The 15,121-nt window shown below is 39.7% G+C and overlaps 1 protein-coding gene across 1 annotated transcript in view; it reads left to right on the forward strand.

The window, feature by feature from the left end:
- Window positions 1–15,121, forward strand: part of LOC150082977 (voltage-dependent calcium channel gamma-5 subunit-like) — a 163,062-nt gene that overhangs the window by 140,087 nt on the left and 7,854 nt on the right. The gene's annotated exons all lie outside the window — the stretch shown is intronic.

Consider the following 15,121-nt stretch of genomic DNA (forward strand, 5'->3'; position numbering starts at 1 on the left):
GTGGAACAGCGCATAAAATCATGGGCTACCCCAATTCCACTAGAATCATAGCAACTTGTGATCCTCCACCCAAAACTGCAATTGTTGTGTTTAATAACGAACTAGTTATTACTGCGATTACAGGAGAATGCTCAGCGAATGCTACCTGTATCCTCGTATCTTCTAGTTCCATCTCTTTCTACCTAACTTCACTATACTGTCCCCCCTCAGAAGATGTGCATATAGCATTGCACCTACTGGACAAGATCTGTGATAAATTCGCAAATATTAACTTGGTGGTGGCGGCGGACCTGAACGCCAAATCGACGTTCTGGAACAGTGGCTTCACTGATCCTCGGGGAGCCCAATTTGAAGATTTAATTATGGCTCACAGCCTTTGTATTAAAAATGTACAAAATAAACCATTTACTTTCTCCACTACCAACGGAGAATCAAACATTGACGTCACACTTACTTCCATAAGGATGGATGACAAAACTGGAAACTGGGACGTGAAACCCTCCTTGGTGAACAGCGATCACAGGGCTATTACGTTCAACATATCAAAGAACTCCCAACACAATGACTTGACTGTCCATGACTTAAGAAGATACCGTACGGATAAATTCAACTGGAAAAAATTCGAGGATTATCTGCGTACAGTATTTAATGGAGAGGATGCTGAAGCATTAAACCAACTATCGGCTTCAGAATATGTAGACACTGTTCAGCAACATCTATATATAGCTATGTCAAACTCAAGTAAAAGGAAACATATAAGAAAGCCTTCAGTGCCATGGTGGAACGCTCAGCTTTCTGCTTTGAGGCTTCAAACTCAACAAGCCAGGCGCTTATATCAGCGTAGTAGACATCTTTCTAACGAGGACGTTGAAAGGCTGAAAAACAGTTATAGAGAGAAAAGAAAATTATTCCATCGAGCCATATCTGAAAGTAAGAGGACCTGCTGGCAAAACTTGGTCAAAGATGTTGGGAATACCAACCCCTGGGGGATCATATATAAAATAATGAGGAATAAACTGATAAGTGGAGATATCTATCAGACTGTAATTAGTAATAACCTAGAAACAACAGACTGGCACTCTACTGTCGGAACGATCGTTGATAATTTGTTTCCAAAGGATCTACCTCACTGTGATACTCCAGAACAGGCAGAGATCAGGAGGAAAAACCAGAATTATGTTGGATCTACCGATGTTTGCCTTTTCACTCTCGTGGAACTAGGAGCTGCTACTGCTAAACTCAATAAGAAAAAATGCCCTGGCATTGACTTGCTAGAGAATTTGGTAATTGTGAAATTTTTTAAACTGTTTCCCAATATACTACTGAATATGTACAATAAATGCTTCCTCGAAGGACTTTTTCCCAAACCCTGGAAACTAGCTCTACTGAAAATTTTATATAAACCTGGAAAAGTCAAAACAAACCCAAGGCATCCATCCTGGCTAACTTAGGGAAACTTTTTGAGAGATTAATTTCTCCCAGAATTGCAAGCATGTTATCGGACCAGCAATTGTGCTCAGATCATCAACACGGATTCAAAAAGGGTCACTCGACCGAAGATGCTATAATTTCTCTTCTGAAATACATCCAGGATTCTCACAGCAAGTATGTCTTGGTGGTGTTCGTGGACTTCGAGGGCGCATTCGACTCCCTCTGGTGGGAGAGCGCCCTCGGGTCGCTACGATCAGCCATGTGTGATAATCATATCTACCAAATTATGAGATCATACTTTCAAGATAGACAGATCACGGTTTGTGCCAAACACCTGACTTACAGCACGACTGCTTCCAGAGGGTGCCCGCAGGGTTCAGTCCTGGGGCCTCTCCTCTGGAATGCAGTCTTAGACCAATGGCTGACAAAGAAAAATGGAGATTGCAAAAAAATTGCATATGCAGACGACTTGGCGGTTGGCGTTACTGGAATGTCGAGAACAATCTTAGAACAAAAGATCCAAACAATATTGGATGATTTATCCAACTGGGCCAATCTAAATAAGCTCAAAATTTCCCCTACAAAAACTAATTTCATGGTTTTTCGAAAGCAATTCAATTATGGCAGACCTCCCAGAGTTATCCTAAATGGCTCACAAATCCCCTACGTATCCAGCACCAAGTACTTGGGACTTACAATCGATGACAAACTAAACTTTCATACTCACGTATCCAAAATTTCTGAGAAAATTAAAAACTTCACGGCTGGAATTGCAAGGATTTCCAGAAAAGATTGGGGCCTCAGCAAAAAGACGTTGTCTTTATACTATAAGACTATCTTCCTACCAATTGCTGCGTACGCAGCAGGTGTTTGGTTCTGGAGGGTCTCAAAAACTAAGACCAGGACTAAACTTCTTTCATTACAGCGTTCGGTGTTGCTCACACTTCTACAAGCTCCTCGGACGGTGTCGAATAATGCCCTACAAGTTCTAGCAGGAACCCTGCCTCTGGACCTTTATATCTCCTACAGGGGTATGATCTACAATCTCAAAAAAGGAATTTCTGTAAATATTTTTAACATTGTAACAGACCCTACGAACAGAATAAAAGAGGAAAAACGAAGATTCTGGAAGGAACTCACCGTTGTTTGGCAGCAAAGATGGGCTGAAAGTGAACACGGTGAAGTCACACGAAGATACATTTCAAATGTTGAATTCGCATCATTACCCACAGTCTCAAAATGGTTTGTGCCTAGCATGACTACATCATATTTAATGACTGGCCACGGATCGCTCAGGGCTAAACTTTTCGAAAGGAGCCTTGAGCCTGATCCTTTCTGTCACCGCGGAGCATCTGAGACATGGCAGCACGTTCTCTTTGAATGTAATGATTATTCGAATGAAAGACAGGTACTGCTGAGTAAAATAAATAATCTCTCAGAAAATAATGTACATTTGCTCGTCGAAAATTCTGATGTCTTCACTACATTTCAACAGTTCTCTGCGGCAGTTTTCAAGAAAAGACTTGCGGCTAGAAACTCTACTGCGGTGTCATAATGATCCAGATTAACTTACTTTTGGGAAGAACATATCGGAAGATAGCCATCAACGCAACAGGAAATGACAGGTAGACCCCTTTCTCCTCTAAGTGATGCTGGACGGCTCACTGAGAAGCTTTGTGTATAAACGGGCCTAAATTATTAGGAAGCTAACCTTGAAGAATTGTAAATAATTGCTTATCCGTACAGTTAAGAATACCCATACTTCTGTGCACCCGAACACATTTCTCTCTTATGAAATCTTATTTAAAAAAAAAAAATAAATAAAATAAAATAAGATCTTCTCCCCATAAGAAGAATCGTGCAATAATCTGAAATGCCATCAAGCCAATTGAACAAAAAAACTCCAATTTCTGCTCTGTGACTGATAATTTATAGCTACACGTATAGAAAAACCTTCTGCAAGAACGCTAGTGTTACTGCGAGTGCTTTAATGCATGCTGGGAACTTCCTCTCCTGCCTAAAGCTCAGGAATACCATGTGAACTTTCTACATGGAAATCGCATCGAGGAACTTCTATCGCCCAATACTCTACAAGCTCAGATTCTACCGGGGAATAAATTAAATGAGACTATATATTTCCTGAACAGTTAGACCACTGGACAGTCTTTACAATTGTACAAAACAGAAATACATGTAACTATTGGTAAGTAACAACTAATGATGCTGTAAAAACGACTGTAAATAATTCTCAAATTCTGTTGCTAGAACTGTCAAACAGAGAGACTGGTAAATCTCACTGTAATGGAAATAGTGATCAATGTTAACAGTTTATTTCCTTGTTAATGCTAAACTTAATAGGATAACTGATATATAATGCTACTGATAACTGCAGGTCTCTTTAAAAATGTTTCTCTTGGCTGTGTGACTTCAATGGGTTTTTGGAGCTCCAGCCTTGTTTTTTTTATTTATTTATTTTTTTTTTTTTTTTTTGCGGGCTCTAGGCCTGGGCAGCCTGTGAGCGGGATAGCGGACACCCACTCGTATTGCACTATCTCCAGTGGGTGCGGGATTTCGTGCACTTTGGCATGTAAAAGGTTTAAAAAAAAAAAAAAAAAAAAACCAGGCCTGGCTACTCGCGCCTGGGACAGGCACCAGACAGCAGCTGCACAGGTGTTGGCTGCTCCTTTGCAGAGGTCCTACATTCAATACAGATGCACTAGGTGGAGATGGGCTATGCCTAGGGGCCACCCTTGATACCAGGACACACACACACGTGTTTTGTACTGTGTTTCCTCAACTGTATTGTGAACAAAAAAAAAAAAATATATATATATATATGCTAGGGTAATTATATATATGAGAATGAAAATGTACATAAAATTGTATATAGATTATTGTTTATGTTTCTTGAAATTGTACATAATATTTGGGTGTGTAAATAAATGAAAAAAAAATGAATGAGCACTACTATAATACGAAGGACACGCCATGCCATACTGCTCGGGGTCGTAACAGAGTGGTTTGAGGACATGGGTGTGGAAAAGTTGGATTGTCCAGCCCGTACGGTTATTAACGTAGGGCAGTGTATGTATATTGCTCATCACCAAAAAAAATTGGACGGTATACCTGAAAATTTGTATTCTTTACCAGTGACAGTCCGCGCGATAGTATAATGGTTATAATCACTGTCCTCCCCCATACTTGGTGGAAAAGGCCCGTGTTTGAATCTCGTCACTGACGTGAGGAACTTTTCTTTCCATGGCTGAGTTAGTTGGTCTCAGGTGTTGATAGCAAGATTCCTCCCAGTAAACTCGGGTTTAAACACACAAGAGCAGATGAATTAGTTTTGGAGTGGCTCTAATATGACACATCTTTTCCCTTACAGTAGACGAAAACAATTATAATAACGTGCCAGTTGCCGCCCTCAGGTAGTAATTTGGAGGTACCATAAAAAGACTACATGTATTCGTAGGCAGAAACAAAAAAAAAACGGTCAGTGAATGACTCTATTAGAGTTCAATGTCTTTAATAACAGTAAAGCAACATTTAATAGAGATGACGAACTTCAAAGGGGTTGGATTATTGGGTTGTCAGAAGCGGATGGTCCACAGGACAAGTTCAGTTCGTGTAGATCGTGGTGCACGAACGGTTGAATATTGTTAATAACAATAAGTACAGCAAGGTACTCGGCCACATCTTCAGAGCTTTGGTGATATCATAAGAATGTCATAATGGGATGATCGATGGATGCATTAACTCGTGACAGGAAACAGATGGAATCCGCCAGATTTCTGCTATTGTAACACCATCCCTGTCTGTCCCTGTGTCGGATAGCACGATTAGCATGCGACTACGAAAGTTGGGCTGCATTCTTGCAGTCTGTTGCATCTTTTACATCTGACGCCATTCCATCAAGGTCTGCATTGCAGGGAGAGAACTAGTTGAGGATAAGAATATATCGTGTCATCTTCAGATCATAAACAGAAACTACGTTTCTGTTTTTACAGCGCTCTGGTCCTTTTCCTCTCTGTGAAGTTGAATTAGTTAAAATAAAATTAGGGTAATATTAAACTGAGTGGCCACTTTATTAGATATATCTATCTTGTAGTTAGTAGCTTCCCTTTAGTTTTCAGAATAGCCTGGATTTCTTATGGCGTGGTCTCAAAGAGATGTTGAAATCGTGCCACAGAGATGCTGGTTCATGTTAACTCATTTTCTTCCCACACTTGTTTCAAATTGAATGGTTGCAATCTATAAACTGTACAGTTCCTTCCATCTCATCCTACGTGTGCTCAATTTGAAATCTCGTGACTGGGGAGCCACCGCAGTAAGCAGAATTTCCTTTCTTGTTCTGGAATTAATTCTGTACAATTCTGACTTTGTGAAATGGCACATTATCCTGTTGGAAGAAACCATTCGAAAATGAATACGCTGCAGCTATGAAAGGATACTCTGGGTGGACAATTTCCAAGATAAACTGTGGCATCCAAATATGGCTCAATTGGTATAGAGGAATCTAATGGGCTCTACGAAGGCTGTCCCCACCATTATATTCGGCCACCAGCGAGCATTATTGACACCTGGCAGGATGAATCCATGGACTCATGCTGTTTTTGCCATTTTCTGATCCTCTATCAGTGAAACAGCAGAAACCGGGATTCATAAGACTGAGGCAATGTTTTTTCAGTCCTCTGCTCTCCGGTGTTTGTGTTCCAGAGTCCACTGAAACCGTACTTTTTTGTATTTTTGCTGCCAGGAGGCGAAACTCTGTTTGGTCATTGGATACAACGAGCTGTACGTTCAGAAATGCCTCTTTGGTTACCACTGTTGTAATGGGTTGTTATTTGATTGACTATAGCCTTCTGGTAATCTACACACAAATCTTGTCAGCCTCCATTGGCCTCTCACATGAACGAGCTGTTTCCGATTGTCATTGGCTGGGTGCTATTTGGTTAACAGACCAATTTCAATACACCCGATACACAAGAACATCACACATTCAAAGTCTCTTAAATCTTGCCCGTTCTCGCAATGAATTGCAGACACAGATCATCCCTCCGCATCTACAAACCGACTTTATGTAGCACACACGGTGCTGTTACTGAAGGAATGTTCATACAGCTCTGCGTACCCGATAAAGTGGCCACTCAGTGTATATTTAATGTCCAAAACATTCCAAAGTATCAGGAATTCAGCAGGGGATTCATAATTAGAAAGAACAGTGAAATAAAATAACGCTAAGATAAGGTAAGTTAGTAAATTTGCATTGCGACAGATTTTTTGTATTTATGTGATTCTTTTGCTATAACTATGTTTATGAATACCAAACCAGCCCCTGTTGCTCTCTAGCAGTATATATATATATACACACACGCGCGCACTAGTTCGTGTTTGGGTGTGTATGTATAATCTTGCGAGCAATCTGGGTTTCGGTCTTACGCATGACGTGGTTCCTTGTTACTGGAGGCTGGCACCTGGAGCGCGTGCTCCTATTATAGTGATAACGGGGCAACATTTGGTGAGCATCAGTTAATAGTGTATGTGTCATCGCTCGCTTTGTCTAGCCAGAAAGTGAATTACAGCTATGGGATGCCATATTCTGGCCGCCATATTTCAGCGCTACTTTGTGGCCTCCTGACAGAGTTGGGGCTATTTATCTCACGGTCCTCGTGAAGATAATGGAAGATGCCACTGTTGGTAATCGTAATGGTCGGACGGTTGGCCAAAACATGCCTCGTAATTGGGAAACACATGTCGGAGGCGTTCAGTAAAGTCCTCCTTTAACGTATCAGTTTGTATTGTTCACGATTAAACATCACTCAGTTATACCAGGAATTGTAATCGATCATGTTTAATATCCGACAAAATATTCCACTAAATATTTCATCACACAATCGTTTGCATTTAATCTTTCGTTATATGACATAAACATGATCATGAGGATAAAAAAAAGTTTAGAAAACAAGGGGTGGATGGCAGATGGCTCTCGTCGCAAGTCGCAATACCCACCACGGGGATTAAAGTGACCAAAACCACAATTTTTTTTCCAGAGCAAAGCTCCAGCATCTCCTTATGTCATCTATCATGCAATATGAGGTATGTCGCTTGAGGTTATAAGGACGGGAACCGTGGCGTAGGATATTTCTTATATTTCGAGAACGCAGCTTCTTAAACGACTTTTCTGGGCTGACTACTAGTCCACTGGACTGAACCTATCTGCAACACTCTAGGAGGCATCCAGGTCAACTAGTGTATAATCTTGTTGTCTCTGCTCTGCTAGTTGTGAAGGGATGAGACTCAGTAGTGTGTATAAAGGACACCTCTGATGCCACGTTAAGAGACTAGGTATTAGTACCTGTACCATTTCTAAAAAATTCATCAGTTTACAGAATGTTGCCCCATCTCAGTTCATCCTAAATATCCAAACTAATCGAACAAACTTGTCTGTGAAAAGGACTAAACCTCCCATAAATTTCCTTATTCGTTTCACAAATATACATTATAATTATAATCTCAATAATGTTCCTTCAAATTGGAAAAAGAATGAACTTATTTGGATTATTTAACCAAATAAACAAACATTAAGTCGAATTAATCACTCTTAAACCATGTGAAGGTTCTTTCCGCTTTAAAGGTGGTATTAGGCCGCGATGATATTCCTTGGTAGAGAATATCTCATCTGGAATCTTCTGTTGGTGAAAAATCTCTCTAACCCATTCGTCAAATTCATCTATTCCTCTATGGTTCTTTCAACTCGAAAAATCACTCAGAACATTTTTAATTCCTTTCTTTGAAATTGCACTTTTTCCAATCTAATAGTCTGCTGAGAAGCAATTTTACTTGGTGATTTTAATGCCACAACACCAGCTGCTTTCAGTTTTTTAGTTTTACCAACCGAGCTGTAAGATCGTACTAATGATATTACACACACGTTTATATACCTACCAGAATACTAGACAACCCTAACCACACACCCAACACTCTTGATCTTCTCATCGCCAACAATCCTTCAAATTAAACAGTTAATATTAGTGGTTCTCTAGGAATCTCACATCCCAACTTGGTTATGATTTATTCTCCAATGGAGCCCCCATAGTCTTCTTTCCCATAGCCATTCTCGGCCTCGTGTTGTTTGGCATTATAAAAATTCCACAGATAACTGATTTGGATGACCTTCATGATTTATGTTCGTCTTTTCTTTCTTTGGAGCACCGAATTCCTCTCCTAATCCTAACGTTCTTCTGTTCTTAATCCTGTAGGGATGAAATCCTCCATTTCTCATTTCCCCCAAAACATTCAACCTTTATCTAAACTAGTTGTTCTCAAAGTGGGTGATACCGCCCCCAAGGGGTATCTTGCACATTATTTACGTATTAGTTACCTCTTAGCGCTCACCTAGGGTACCTAGATGGTAACCTAGGTGAGGAGGTGGGACCCTCCTAGTGCGTTAGCCTTCCTGGGTAGAACAGTTGGTAGAATCGAAGTTTTCTCCACACCGGGTGGAAAAGACCCCAGTTCGAGTTCCGTCGATGACATGAGGAATTTTAATGGGCCTTTTTCAAAACGTGGCTGAGTTAGTCAGTCTCAAGCGAGGGTAGCATTGTTTTTTCTCCTGGAAACTTGGGTTTTCTTCGTCCAGCAAACAGCAAATCGACCTTAGAACACACGCCATTATTAGACAATATACAGAGCAATATGGTTGCTGATGCTCCTATCTCTCCCCCCCCCCAATAAAACCGAGTGCGTTGGTCGCTTATTTACTATTGACCAGACTTGAGCCTAGAGCTTTAATTTTTACTGTACCTTATCGCTTTCAAAGTTATTTCCTTGGGTCACTTTGTATTTATAATTGTTTCGGAGTTGTCAAAAGATAGCCAGTTATTGGTAATAGCTATTGATTTCCTTATGAATTAGTCTATGGTAGGTGAAGGTGCGTGCATACAAATGTGATATTTGTATGTGATAAGTATTTGTAAATATTTTACGCTGGTTTTTGTGTGATCATCCAACTTCTCTCCAACTAAAGAAATCGACTCCAGATTATTAAAAGTGGAGATTTAAGACTCCTGACCAATGTCTTTAAAACAGACGTTGGGCAGCTGGTATCATTTCATTTCATCAAGCCCATCCACCGAATTAAGAATTTATTGAACAATGAAGTAGTTATTAAATGTAGTATCTAAGACTTTTGCTAAATTAATATGAGACTTTGAAAAGCTGGTATCGCTGGATGAAGTTCATCAATATTGTTGAATTAATTAAACTAAAAAGTTTTAATTGGATTTTGAATAAATGTGCAATTGTTACTATTTTGGACTTTATTGTATTATTATCTTGCTTAGGGTGTCGTTCAAACAGCTAGTCTGAATAATACTTTTTATAAGGTAGGGTAGGAGGATGGGTTTATGGAAAAAGGACCGGTGGCCGAAAAAGTTGGGAACCGCTGATCTAAACCTCAGATTTTCCAAAAGTGGTCTGAGAGTACTCAAGATAAGAAAACGGTACATCGCGTTGGCGTTTATGAAATCACAAACTTCATTTTCTACTTGCACTAAAGCAACAAACAGGTGTAAGTTAGTTGCTCGAACTAGACTTTGAGAATACGAAGAGTAGTCAAATGTAATTCTTTTGGTTTCTTGCTGCTCCTCATCTTCCGTTCATTCGTAGTTCTGGCTCTGTTACATCCCGATCATTCCATTGTATCTTAATCTAAAGCTCGGTAGATAATATCGAACAGATTACATTCAATTTTTTCAGACAGAAAGCGATCAGGAGAATTCTGAACAATCTTCATGACGAGAAAGTTCTGGGTTCTGATGACATTTCTACTCTTATTCATAAACATGTGTTCGGTATTTAATTACTGTCTCGTCCTCTTTACATATTCAGCTTTTTATACTCTCTTAATCCACTGGTGATTTTTTTTTCGGTGGGGAAATTTGCTCATATCCAACCAATTCCATAAAAAGGTGACTGATCTCTCCATTCCCATCCCATTGCAACAAACTCAATCATTTTCAAAATGATGGAGAAATTCGCCCAACTCTCAGGCTTACCCTACGACGAAATATTCTATCTGATTAATGATTACCAATATGAATTCGTGAATGTCGATCTACTAGTAATCTCCTGGCTTCTGATACTCATTTTCGAACAAATTCCATTAAAAAGTTTGGAGACACTTTAGTTACTCTCCATATTGTCAAAGCTTTCGATCTTATTTAGGCTTTCGATTTTATTTAGCACAAAAGTCTTCTGAACAGGCTTTCATCATATGATCTTCCTTCTGCTTTTTGCAACTGATTAGCCAGTTTTCTCTCTAATCCCTCAATACGTGTAATGGTATTTTCACCCACTACCTTCCTCCTGTATGTTGATGAACTTCTTCCACTGATTGGAAATTCTGTAAGTTTTGTTCACAACAATTTACCGAATAGTTCCTAGTGGATTTGTCCTTTCAACAAACAACTTCTCAACAGCCACCAGTTAGCTAAATGCTGACTGATGGTCGATGAAAAGTAATTCTCCTGGGTGGAGAAGAAAATTTAGTTATCTTCAGTTTCTAAAACGCAGTTCGATCTTATGTCCTCCAAAAAACTAATTTGTTGCTTTAGCTTCAGCAACGCTCATATTTACAGAGAAGATTATATACGTATACTGCACTACAAAAGGTATTCAGGTGCCCCTCCCATGATGAACTAATGAATGAGATGTATGCAAAGCAGGAAAACGTTTTAAAGTTGGCAGGCAAAAGCAGTGATATTACAAACACGCAGAATGAATCGCGGAAAGTAATTAAGGAATTTCAAAGGTATTTCATCTCTGGGAGCATATCATCAGTTTGTCACTGTGACAACCACACGTTTAAATGTGCAATACCTGAATGTGCTCCAACCGCTTTGGAATGAACTTGAACACGGGATCATGGAGCTAATAAGTCTTCATTCTGCAACTGAAGTGGCCACTGAACTGAAAGAAGAATGCAATCGAATATTTTCTCTACATCTGGGTTGGTACCTCCAAAATCTCACACAGATTTCTAGCCTTTATCCAAATCAGGGTAGTCGGGATAATAAACTACCTCCACTCTTACACAGACGCTCAATTTCTCAATTTCTACTGTATGCCTTTCTATAGATACTTCCATGGGCACCGTTCTACCGAACTGGCATCCGTAATTCCACCTCTCTCTCTCTCTCTTCCTCACCCAGTCAATATCCATTCAACTTCAAACTCACAGAAGTAATTTTTCCTCATTTATCCATCTACTTCTGTTCTTTGGAATAGCATTTCTTCTTATGCATACATACCATTAAGAAAATATTGCAGGAAGATGAGGATGCTGAAATGGATGACTGCGGAAATGGCCCGTCAAATAGAGCAGAAAAAAGATAGCATGGGATGGTTAGAGAGCAATGGACAGTACTGAAGCCTACAACAGGTACAAGCCGATCTGTAATAGCACTATGAATAAGATTAGGAAGGCCAAGCCTGCGTATTAGAAATCATTGGCTAAGAGAGCAAAGAATGAGGACGAGGAATTTTTCATCTATGTGACTACAACGAAGAAGAAGAAAGCTAATCAGATCGGACCCTTGTGTACTGGTTGTGGGAAATTCTTAGATAACCCAGCTGATGTTGCGGATGAATTGAATAGGTGCTTTGCATCGGTCTTTACTGACGAAAAAAACCTTCATGCTGAGAAGAGGTTGTGCGAGTGTGACGGAGCATTATGAAATTAGTGATTTTGTAATTACAGATGATGGTTCATTAGGAAAAAATGAGCATAAAGGCAAATATGGCCCCGGGAGTTGATAACATATACCCAGTAGTTTTGAGGGAGACAGCTGGGGAGTGTATTGAACGACCGTGGTTACTTCTGAGGGCATCTTTGGACTCTGAGGAGGTTCCTTTGGATTGGAGAATTGCGAACGTTTCACCAATACATAAAGGCTGTTCTAAGAGTGAAATTGGTAACTACAGATTGGTTAGTCTGACTTCAGCAGTTAGAAAAATCTTAGAAGTAATGATTAAGCTTGCAGTACAGGGACATTTAGATAGATATCATTCTGAAGGATACACAACATGGTTTTGTTAAGGGGAAACCATGTTTAACGAACTTAGTAGGATACCTGACAAGGTTACTCATGAGCTGGATGCAGGAAACATTTAGACCTAGATTACTTGGACTTTAGCAAAGAATTTTACTCGGTCCCTCATGAGGGATTACTCTATAAGCTTGAACAACTTCGGAATACTGGCAAGGTTCTAAGATGGACTGCAGTGCAGAAGACAGAGGGCGTGATTAATGGATATTCTTCAGATTGGTGTAACGTCAGGAGTGGAGGTCCCTCGAGGATCAGTTCTTGGACCACTGTTGTTTCTCATTTTCATAAATGACATCGACGAAGGAATGATGTCAAAATTTGCAGAAGACGTATGGATTGGTAGAGTTGTTAATGATCGGTGCCAAGCAGCGCGCCTTCAGGATGACTTGAACAGACTTCGAAGATGGTCAAAGAAGTGGCAGTTAAGCTTTAATGCAGCAGAATGCAAGATCTTACATTTGAGGAAGAGCTACCCCAAAATAAACGATACACTTGGTGGAGTTGCATTAAAAACAGTAGAGGAAGAAAGGGATCTGGGAGTTACGATACGGGCAGATATGAAGTTTTTAGAACAGCATAAACAGGCAGCCAGGAAAGCCCATAATGTCTTATCAATGGTTTATCGAACGTTATCCTGGAGAGAACGGGAAGTTATAGTTTCACATTTGGAATACTGTGTTCTAGTATGGAGGCATCATCTACAAAAGACATTGAGCTTCTTGAAAAAGTCCAAAGACGAGCAACTCGAATGGTGAGATCGGCAAAAGGACGACCGTACTAGAAAAGACTCCGATTATGTGGGCTACAGAGCTTGGTAACCAGGCATCTCAGAGGCGACCTGACTGAGGTTTATATGGCTGTGAGAGGGATTAGTAAAATGAATGAAGGTGGAATTTTCATTGTTATAAAGAATTCAAGAAATAGGGGCCATAAATTCAAATTATAGGGATTAAGGTTTAGATTAGATTGTAGGAAGTTTTATTTTAGCCAGCGAATCGTTGATGGCTGGAACAAGTTACCCTCACAGGTAGTTGGAGCTGGCAGTTTAAATAAATTCAAACGGTCAAGTGGATATTTATCAGTACGAGGAGGGACGCATATAATATGTATTTTCCTATCTACTTTGTGTTTTTTTTCTCCAGTGCAGCAAAAGTCTGTGGCTTCCTTCCACTATAAGACGAACACTATTACTATCACTTACCAATGTACATATATATTTATATTTGGTAGGACAAATAAAGATTTATTTATTTATTATTATTTTCACATGTAATTTGCTGAAAATTTACATTCTACTGAAATTCGAGTGCGATGCCAACAAGTATCTTCTGTGTTTTAAATTATAAACTCGCAGTGTTAGCATATTTGTATATTCAAATATCTTTCTTAGTTGGAGTCACCATAAACGTACTGTATACATACAGAAGATTCACAAAGTAAAGACTTTTAGTAAAATATTAAAGTAATAATAAACGGCCCCCTGTAAAGGTGGTTACACCGCAGTACAAACCTCTTATACAGGAAAGCTGGCTCACAGTAAATTTAAAGTTTTGACACAGCAAATAAAATGAGAAGCCTCAATTGGCATTGGAAACAGCATCTTCTTTATGTTCGTGACTTGCAAACCACAAAGAATTTTAACCAGACCTTTATCTAACCATCTGATGGGTGCTTCTTATATTTAAAAACACAATTTTATATAAATTCTCAAGATTTTTATACATTCTCATATATAAATTCTATTTAAATCCATTCGCGACATGTATATATAAATCTTTCTTGTTTCGAGTGGCCCCTAGACGTGAGTCCAACTCCATCTTGAGTTATTCTGTAATTAGAAATACTACAACTATCTACTGGCCTGAATGTGTTAATTTTTTTTGCGTAAGTGTATGGTTGTGATGTTTAAGGCCACTTTTTCACCCGAGATCGAGAGCCACCTGGGTAAGCGATTCCTCGCCCCAGTCCCTTGGCACAAAGAGCCGGGACTGGTTCTACTGTCTAGTGCGTTTACGCACTGGGTGACCCGTCCATCGGAGAGAGTGCAATACCGATGGATGGAACCCTCTGTGCTGTATGCAGCTGTCCTGACACTAAAGAACTGTGTTCCAGAAGAGTACTGGCTGCTGAAGCCAGTAACATACAACCATTATCTACCTCCACAAATATGAAGTACTCAAACGGGCACGTGAGTAATTCTTCCAACACTGCCAACAACTATTAACAGTATGAGGATCACAATGGCAATAAAACTGTTTAGAGGTGTCATCTTCTGACCCTGGTCACAACTCCCATCATGCACTAAGAGCAATCACCATAATGCTTCCGAGGATACACAAACAAAACTGCCACAGATTCGTACAAGCACAAATCCTCCCAGTGCTCCAAATGATGGAAGTTTATGTGGTAGACGTGGATAGATACGCATTGGATATTATGTTCAAGCTCAAAATAACAGGACAATTGCCCTCCATGCTAGATCAAAAGTGTTCCTTTGTATGTACACGCATGTGCGAATTAATGAAACGTGTACCTCATTTGAAGACTGTAGTAGAATTAAAAGTTAATGCTAATTTTATATA

The sequence above is a fragment of the Mastigoproctus giganteus genome, chromosome 7 (genome assembly GCF_048544385.1).
Source record: "Mastigoproctus giganteus isolate SK-2022 chromosome 7, ASM4854438v1, whole genome shotgun sequence".
In the NCBI taxonomy this organism is placed as follows: domain Eukaryota; kingdom Metazoa; phylum Arthropoda; class Arachnida; order Uropygi; family Thelyphonidae; genus Mastigoproctus; species Mastigoproctus giganteus.